We start from the raw sequence: 7,351 nt of genomic DNA, 5'->3' as shown, positions 1-7,351 counted from the left end.
TTGTTGCATACTGCATTCATTTTGATGTTATTTATGGTTGCGTAAATCCATTGATTCGGATGATTTAGTTGATACCATACAGTTGTGTCCTTGAGCTGATACATATCGCATCTTGGTTTAGCTTGATTGTTAAATAAGTCAATTTCACAATTATTGACGTTTGCCGATTCATGAAATGTTGCTTGTATGTTTGGACATAATAACTCTTCGTCACTTATCGATATGCATGCGTCCACTTGATGCTGTGTCATTGGTCGAAATTCATCATGATGCGGACTGATGGCTAGAAATTCTGTTGAAAGTTTCACTGATAAAAGTGTGTTATTTATAGCTGCCACAATTGGAACAAGATATAACAGTTGAAATTCTCTTGGATCCGTGAGAGATAAGTCGATGCAAAAAATGACATGGCCCTTTGCCAGGATTCCGTTGATCTTCATGAGCCTATATACTTCGAGTAAGTTATTGTGGTGGATAGGTAACTGTAGGTGTGATGGAAGATGTGCCCTAATCATCATTATTTGCTCACTAAGCTGTTGTGGAGTCAGCAGAAGAGGATTTATTTTATCGTGATGACTGTCGATTAGTACGTTCATAATTGATGAGTGAACTCTTTGCAGGTTGGATACCATCATGAGCATTTGCATTGACAACATAAGCATGTTTTGTGTTACGTGTATGTCGTTTATTGACTCATCTGTATACAACAAGTTATTGATGCGCTTTTCAATTTCTTCAAATTTGTCATGCATGTTTAATTGGTTCTTCTTAAAGATATTGATAGTTGAATCAACAAGTGACGTTTGGTTTTTAACGAGTTGTTCCAGGTGATTGTCGTTCCTTTTAAGACCATTTATTGTGCTTGACATTTGTGCCGCGTAGTTTGAGTCGAGGACACCAAACAATGAATTTGCAAAATTTCCGACAATGTCTATAGCTCCTCTTGTTATTCTTTTTCTAACAGAAAGAAGATTAAGTTCCATTTGCAGTTCCTCCGTTATACGGTCAAAATAGTTGAGTAATACCTTGCAAGCAGTGTTATCCAATGCCTTGTCGCATAAATTGTTCAACCTTTTTGTTCCATCAGCTAAAATGCTCATTTGTTGTTGGTATGGGGAAAGGTCAAAATATACAATCATTTTCCAATCAGCAGACATGATTTTGACTGGTTTAAGCTGCTCAAAATAAATGCCAGGTTTGTTGTTGAAGGTTGTTATATTGACGGGACTACATAGTGCAAGTGGCAAAATGAGTAGAGTAATAATGGTGAGCAGCAACCCGGAATTCAGACATGATCGTTTTGTCGGAGTTAACCCATTGACTAATGATTCAGGCTTTCTGATGCGATTTAATGGAATTTTTACGATAAGCGACACGGGAGGTGACGTTGGAGTTTCTTGAGTCTGTTCTGATTCGATTTTTCTTTCAGTCATTTTTTCAAAGGTTGGATCTTCTAATTTATCGTCTTCAGGAAATAATGGAGCTAATCTATGCACCGGTCTTTTAAATACTCCCTTTTTTGTTTGAATGTCACAAACTCTCACTAAACCATCTTCGCCTTTGTAAACTTTGATGATGCGTCCCAAAGGCCATTGCAGAACTGGGACATTGTCTTCTTTAAGGATTACCATCGTATTGGTCTGTATGTTGGTGATGGGACCCTTCCACTTGTGGCGCTGTTGCAATTCGCTTAGATACTCCTTAGTCCAGCGCTGCCAAAAACTGTGTTTTAGCTCTGATACCAGTTGCCAGCGTTTAAGTAATTTTTCTTTAGAGTCACGTGCATGCACATCAACGCTTGAAGTGATTTCTTCACCTATTAAAAAATGACCTGGAGTTATTGCGTTCAAATCGTTTGCATCTGATGAGCTAGGAATAAGGGGTCGCGAGTTCAACACTGCTTCAACTTCAATAACGACAGTTTCAAGCTCTTCATATGTAAGTGATGCTGTTGAAACATTTTTGACCAGCAAATATTTGGCAGATTTTACTGCTGCCTCCCATAGCCCGCCGAAGTGTGGTGACCTTGGTGGAATGAAGTGAAATTCTATGCCTTTCGTACTGCACATTCCTGCAATTGATTCCTTCGCTCGATCAGCGTAGATGACGTCAGTAAGTTCCTGCAACTTGTTTTTCGCTCCAACGAAATTGGTCGCATTGTCGCAGTATAACGTTTTACAGCGTCCTCGTCTTGCTATGAAGCGTTTTAATGCTCCAATGAATGCATCTGTGGTCAGATCAGTCACAAGTTCTAAGTGTACGGCCTTGGTTGCAAAACAGCAAAAGACAGCGATATACGCCTTTTGTGGACGCTTGCCTCTTGTTTTGTAATGAACCCATATTGGGCCACAATAATCAACTCCAGTGCTGAGAAATGGTCGAGCTGGTTGCACACGGTGTCCAGGCAAATTTCCCATGATTTGATTGTACACAATTGGCCTTGCTCTTCTGCATCTTAAACATTGTTGTATTACAGCTCTCATCAAGCTTTTTCCTTTGAGGGGCCAAAAACGCTGCCTCACTTGTGCCAGCAATGCTTGGGCGCCACAATGATAATTGTCCTTATGTATTTTTTCTACCAGCAACTTTACTAGTGGATCGTTGCTGGGTAAAATCATTTGATGAATGGCATCAAATTGTAGTTTTGAAGAGCTTAGCCGTCCGCCAACACGTATTACCCCTTCTTCATCTACGAACGGAGTTAGTGAACTGAGGTTATGAGTTTTTGGCACAAATTCGTCCTTAACTAGCATTTTCCTTAGATCAGAAAAATCGGAGGCCTGGATTTGACGTATTATTATCTTAAGTGCTACGTCGAGCTCCATCGGTGAAAGCTGCATGGTCTCTGGTCTTGATTCTTTTGGTTTCCGTGCGTTTTTTGTGAAACGAAGTACATATCCAACAACCTTTTGGACATGTGTAAATAAATTTCTTGAATGAATCGAGTAGACCCATGCATGCTCATTAGTAGGTTGTTGTGTTGATAAAGCAAGCACCACCGTGTTATCTTCAACAATTAATTCCCTTTTGAAGGGATCTGGCCACAGCGGCTTTGGCTGATATAAAAATAGTGGACCATATAACCACATGTAGCAAGATGAAAATTCCCGCGGTTTAAGCCCTCTTGACAGAATATCTGCCGGATTTTGTTTTGACGGGACGTGACGCCATTGTTCTGGAATTGTTAACCGAAGGATTTTTACAATTCGGTGGGCGACGTAAACGGGTAATTTGCCTGGATGATTGTTTATCCAGGAAAGCACAATTTGTGAATCTGTCCAAAAGTAAGTTGCTTTGTCTTGATAGCCTAAATCAAGTTTAACTCTTGCCATGAGTTCTGCTGCTAGCAACGCTGCACACAGTTCTAGTCGTGGAATTGTTTGAGATTTTATGGGTGCTACACGAGATCTGGAGCATAGTAGATTAAGTTTTATCGTTTTATCCTTTTGTACTGTTCTAATGTATACTGCTGCACCATAAGCCTTTTCTGAGGCGTCACAAAAAGCGTGCAGCTCAACATGGCTGTAGCCTTGACTGCTGAATACGTGCCTCACAACTGTTGCATTGTCCAACAAGGCCAGATCTTCTCTATACGATGTCCATTGTTTACGTATTTCTGACGGAAGATCATCATCCCAATCGAGTTTTAGCTGCCATGCTCCTTGCAACAAGATTTTACCGGTGACCAAGATTGGACCAATAAGACCCAAAGGGTCATATATGTGTGCCAAATCGGAGCTCATAGATCGTTTTGTTGTGTGACTATGGTCTCGAATGTTAACCTTGATACGAAATGAATCTGACTTTGGTAACCATAAAAGACCCAGCGTCTTTGTGAATTGGGTTTCCTTGGAATCAAAATTGAGATTTACTTCTTGATCTTCTGTAGCGATTCCATGTAAAAGTTTTGGGTTGTTTGCACACCATTTTTTTAGTTTCATTCCAGCCTTGTCTAGAATTGTTATTAATTGTTGTTGAATTAGTAACGCTTCGTTGATGGTATCAGCTCCTATTAGACCGTCGTCAACATAAAAATCCCTTTTTAAAGATGTGGCGCCATATAAATAATTTCCTTGATATTCATCCGCCAATTTTGTTAGACAGCGTGTTGCTAAATATGGTGCTGCTCTTGTGCCATAAGTAACTGTGTTCAACTGATAATAATTAAGTGGTTCTGTGGGATTTTCTCGCCACATTATGAGTTGCAGAATTCGATCATCTTTGTTAACCCATATTTGACGGTACATTTTTTCCACATCAGTTTTTAAAACATATTTGTGCATTCTAAATCTGAGCAAAATCGAAAACAGTTCGTCTTGAACTTTTGGACCATTAAACATTATGTCATTTAGTTTTTTTTTTTTTTTTTTTTTTTTTTTTTTTTTTTTATTATTTGAAACACAATATGTACAATAATATAAATTCATGTTTCATTTGACTACGACTAGTTCATACAAGAACTATCAAGCAGTTTTGTTACATTTCAGTATACTTATTAAAATTGTGAAGTTGTCAAAGACTTAGTGTTAATAGTAGTAATCTAAATTATTATTAGACTACTAATTCGGGAGTAGATCTGAAGGCTTTGTTCGTTTAAGTCTTCTCAGCAGGCCAGATGTATTAGACAGATGGTTGACTGTCTCGTTTGGATGCTGTTGTAATCGTTTTTGATGCTTTATCGCGAACTTCTGGATTACTGCAGCCACAGATTCGATCTTCAAGTCCCGATGGAGGTCAGTATTCCTAATAAACCACGGAGCGTTGACTAAGTTTCTTAAAACTTTGTTTTGAAAGTTTTGAATGATTTGAATAGTGGATTTTGGTGCACAACCCCATAACTGGATTCCATACGTCCACACCGGAGTTAAGACTTGCTTGTATATCATTAATTTATTGTTTAGAGAGACGGGTGATTTGTTCCGAAGAAGCCAATATAAATTTTTGTATTTGGATTCTAATTCAACTCGTTTTTTCTTTATATGTTCTTTCCATTTCAACTTAGCATCTAAGTTCATGCCAAGGTATTTAGCTGTGTTTGAGTATGGTATTTGAGCACTGCACATATTTATCGGCAAATATTCAATTTTTTTGTTTGTGAAGTTTACATGGACGGTTTTCGTTTGGTTGAGCTCAATTTTCCATTTTTTAGTCCAACTAATAATTTGATCAATGGAATGCTGCGTTGCTTCTGTTGATTCGTTTATTGTGTTTCCAGTGGTAAGGATCGCTGTATCATCTGCAAACGTGGCAATAACACTTTCTGGTGAGACTTGCAGGTCGGCTGTGTAAATTAGGTACAGAATTGGGCCAAGTATACTTCCCTGCGGTACTCCGGCTTCAATTGGTTCAAGTGTTGAGTACGCACCTTTATATTTTACTCTGAAGAATCGGCAAGATAAGAAGGACCACATAATTTCGGATATTTGTCTCGAAAACCACTGTTCAATCTTATGCACAAGTCCTTTGTGCCAAACTTTATCAAATGCTTTCGATACGTCTAGGAAAACTGCAGTGCAAATTTTTTGTTCTTCAAGTGCTCTTTCGATTTTGTCGCATATTCTGTGTATTTGTTCTACAGTGGAATGCTTTTTTCGGAACCCAAACTGATGACTCGGAACTATTTGATTTTCTGTGAGAACAATCTGTATTCTATTAAGGAGAATTCGTTCAAAGATTTTTGATAAAATGGGTAGTAAAGAAATTGGACGATACGACGAAACTTCATTAGCAGGTTTTCCTTGTTTGTGTACCATAAGTACTTCCGCCACTTTCCAATAAATTGGGAAGTGTCTTAAGCGCAGAGCTGCGTTAATTATTTTGCATAGTTTGATTATTTCTTTATTAGGGAATTGGTTTAAGATCTCAGCGGTTATCTGATCCCAACCAGGAGCCTTTTTTAGTTTCATATTTCTTATTTCATTTTTTATTTCTCTTAGCGAAGTTGGTTGTATTGCTTGGTTTAATGGATTTAAATTAGACGTAGGAAGATTATTTCCATCATCATTTAGTGTAAATGTTGCTTTAAGAAATTTTGCGAATAAATCTGCTTTTTCTTCGTCACTTTTGGCCCATGATGTGCCATCTGCTTTAATAGGAGGATTATGTTTTATAGGATGTTTTACTGCTTTCACGGCTTTCCACAGCGAGTAATCTGTGCGTTTCTCATAAGAAAGGCTTCTAAGATTCTGTTGTATCTTATCATTTTTAACATTATTGATAAGTTTTCGTAGTTGTGCAGTTTTCCTATTTAATTCCGTTTTGTCAGTTGGTGATCGTGTTTGTTGCCATTTTTTACGCAATTTCCTTTTTTCCCATATTAGTTTATTTATTTCTTTTGGAAGAGTTGGTCTAACCTGGTGTTTAGAGAACTGTGAAGTACTCATCCATGCTGATTTTTGAATCTGCTGTGTAAATAGAAGAACTTCGTTATCCACTTCAGTCGCTGAGTTTAGATCAGAGTTAAGATTAAGACTGTTTTCAAGATGCAGCCTAAAGTAGTCCCAGTCAGTAGATCTATTTATTAGGTAAGGCTTCGGTTCATTTATGACTACACTTTTATTAATAGAGAGGTGCACAGGTGAATGATCAGAAGAGAGATCATATCCATTTTCTATTTGTAAGAGTTCTTTTGGTATTTTTTTAGTTATAAAAAAGTCAATCAGATCCGGTATTTTCGCTGGGTCAGTTGGCCAATATGTTGCACTTCCAGTTGATAAGACATCACATCCTGTGGCTTGTATGGCTTTTAATAGTTCTCGGCCCTTAGTTGTAGTTAATCGCGAACCCCAATGGACATGTTTAGCGTTGAAATCGCCACCAATAATGAATTTATTTTTAAATTTAGAAAGAAAGTTTATATATTGATCTGTACTAATAGAATGTCTTGGAGGACTGTAGACCGAAATAATTGATAATTTTTGATTTTGTACTTTTATTGTAACAGTTGTGGCTTGAAACTCGCTACAGCTGATATTTTCCTCTTCATAGTGACTGATGGTTTCCTTTATTATAATAGCACTTCCCCCTCGTGCATTGTTATTCGGGTGAGTAGTGTGGTAAGTTTCATAACCTCTAAATTTTATATATGATTCCCTCGTAAAGTGCGTTTCTGCTATTAGACATATATCGATGGACTTTTTGTAAAGAATAGTCTGTAGTTCGTTTTGTTGATGTAGCAGCCCATTTGCGTTCCAGAGCATAACTTTTATTGAAGACTGCATTACATACGGTGTTTGGGAAGGATCTGTTCTAGTTTACTTATCCGTTCATCTAAAACTTTATTAAATTTTTCCTGGTTTTGTAGCAGTTGAAGTACCAACTGCAAGGTTGAAGAAATTTCTCCAGGGTTTTG

This window comes from Teleopsis dalmanni, chromosome 2 (genome assembly GCF_002237135.1).
Source record: "Teleopsis dalmanni isolate 2A chromosome 2, ASM223713v2, whole genome shotgun sequence".
NCBI classification, from domain to species: domain Eukaryota; kingdom Metazoa; phylum Arthropoda; class Insecta; order Diptera; family Diopsidae; genus Teleopsis; species Teleopsis dalmanni.
Note: the sequence above shows the minus strand (reverse complement) of the source record.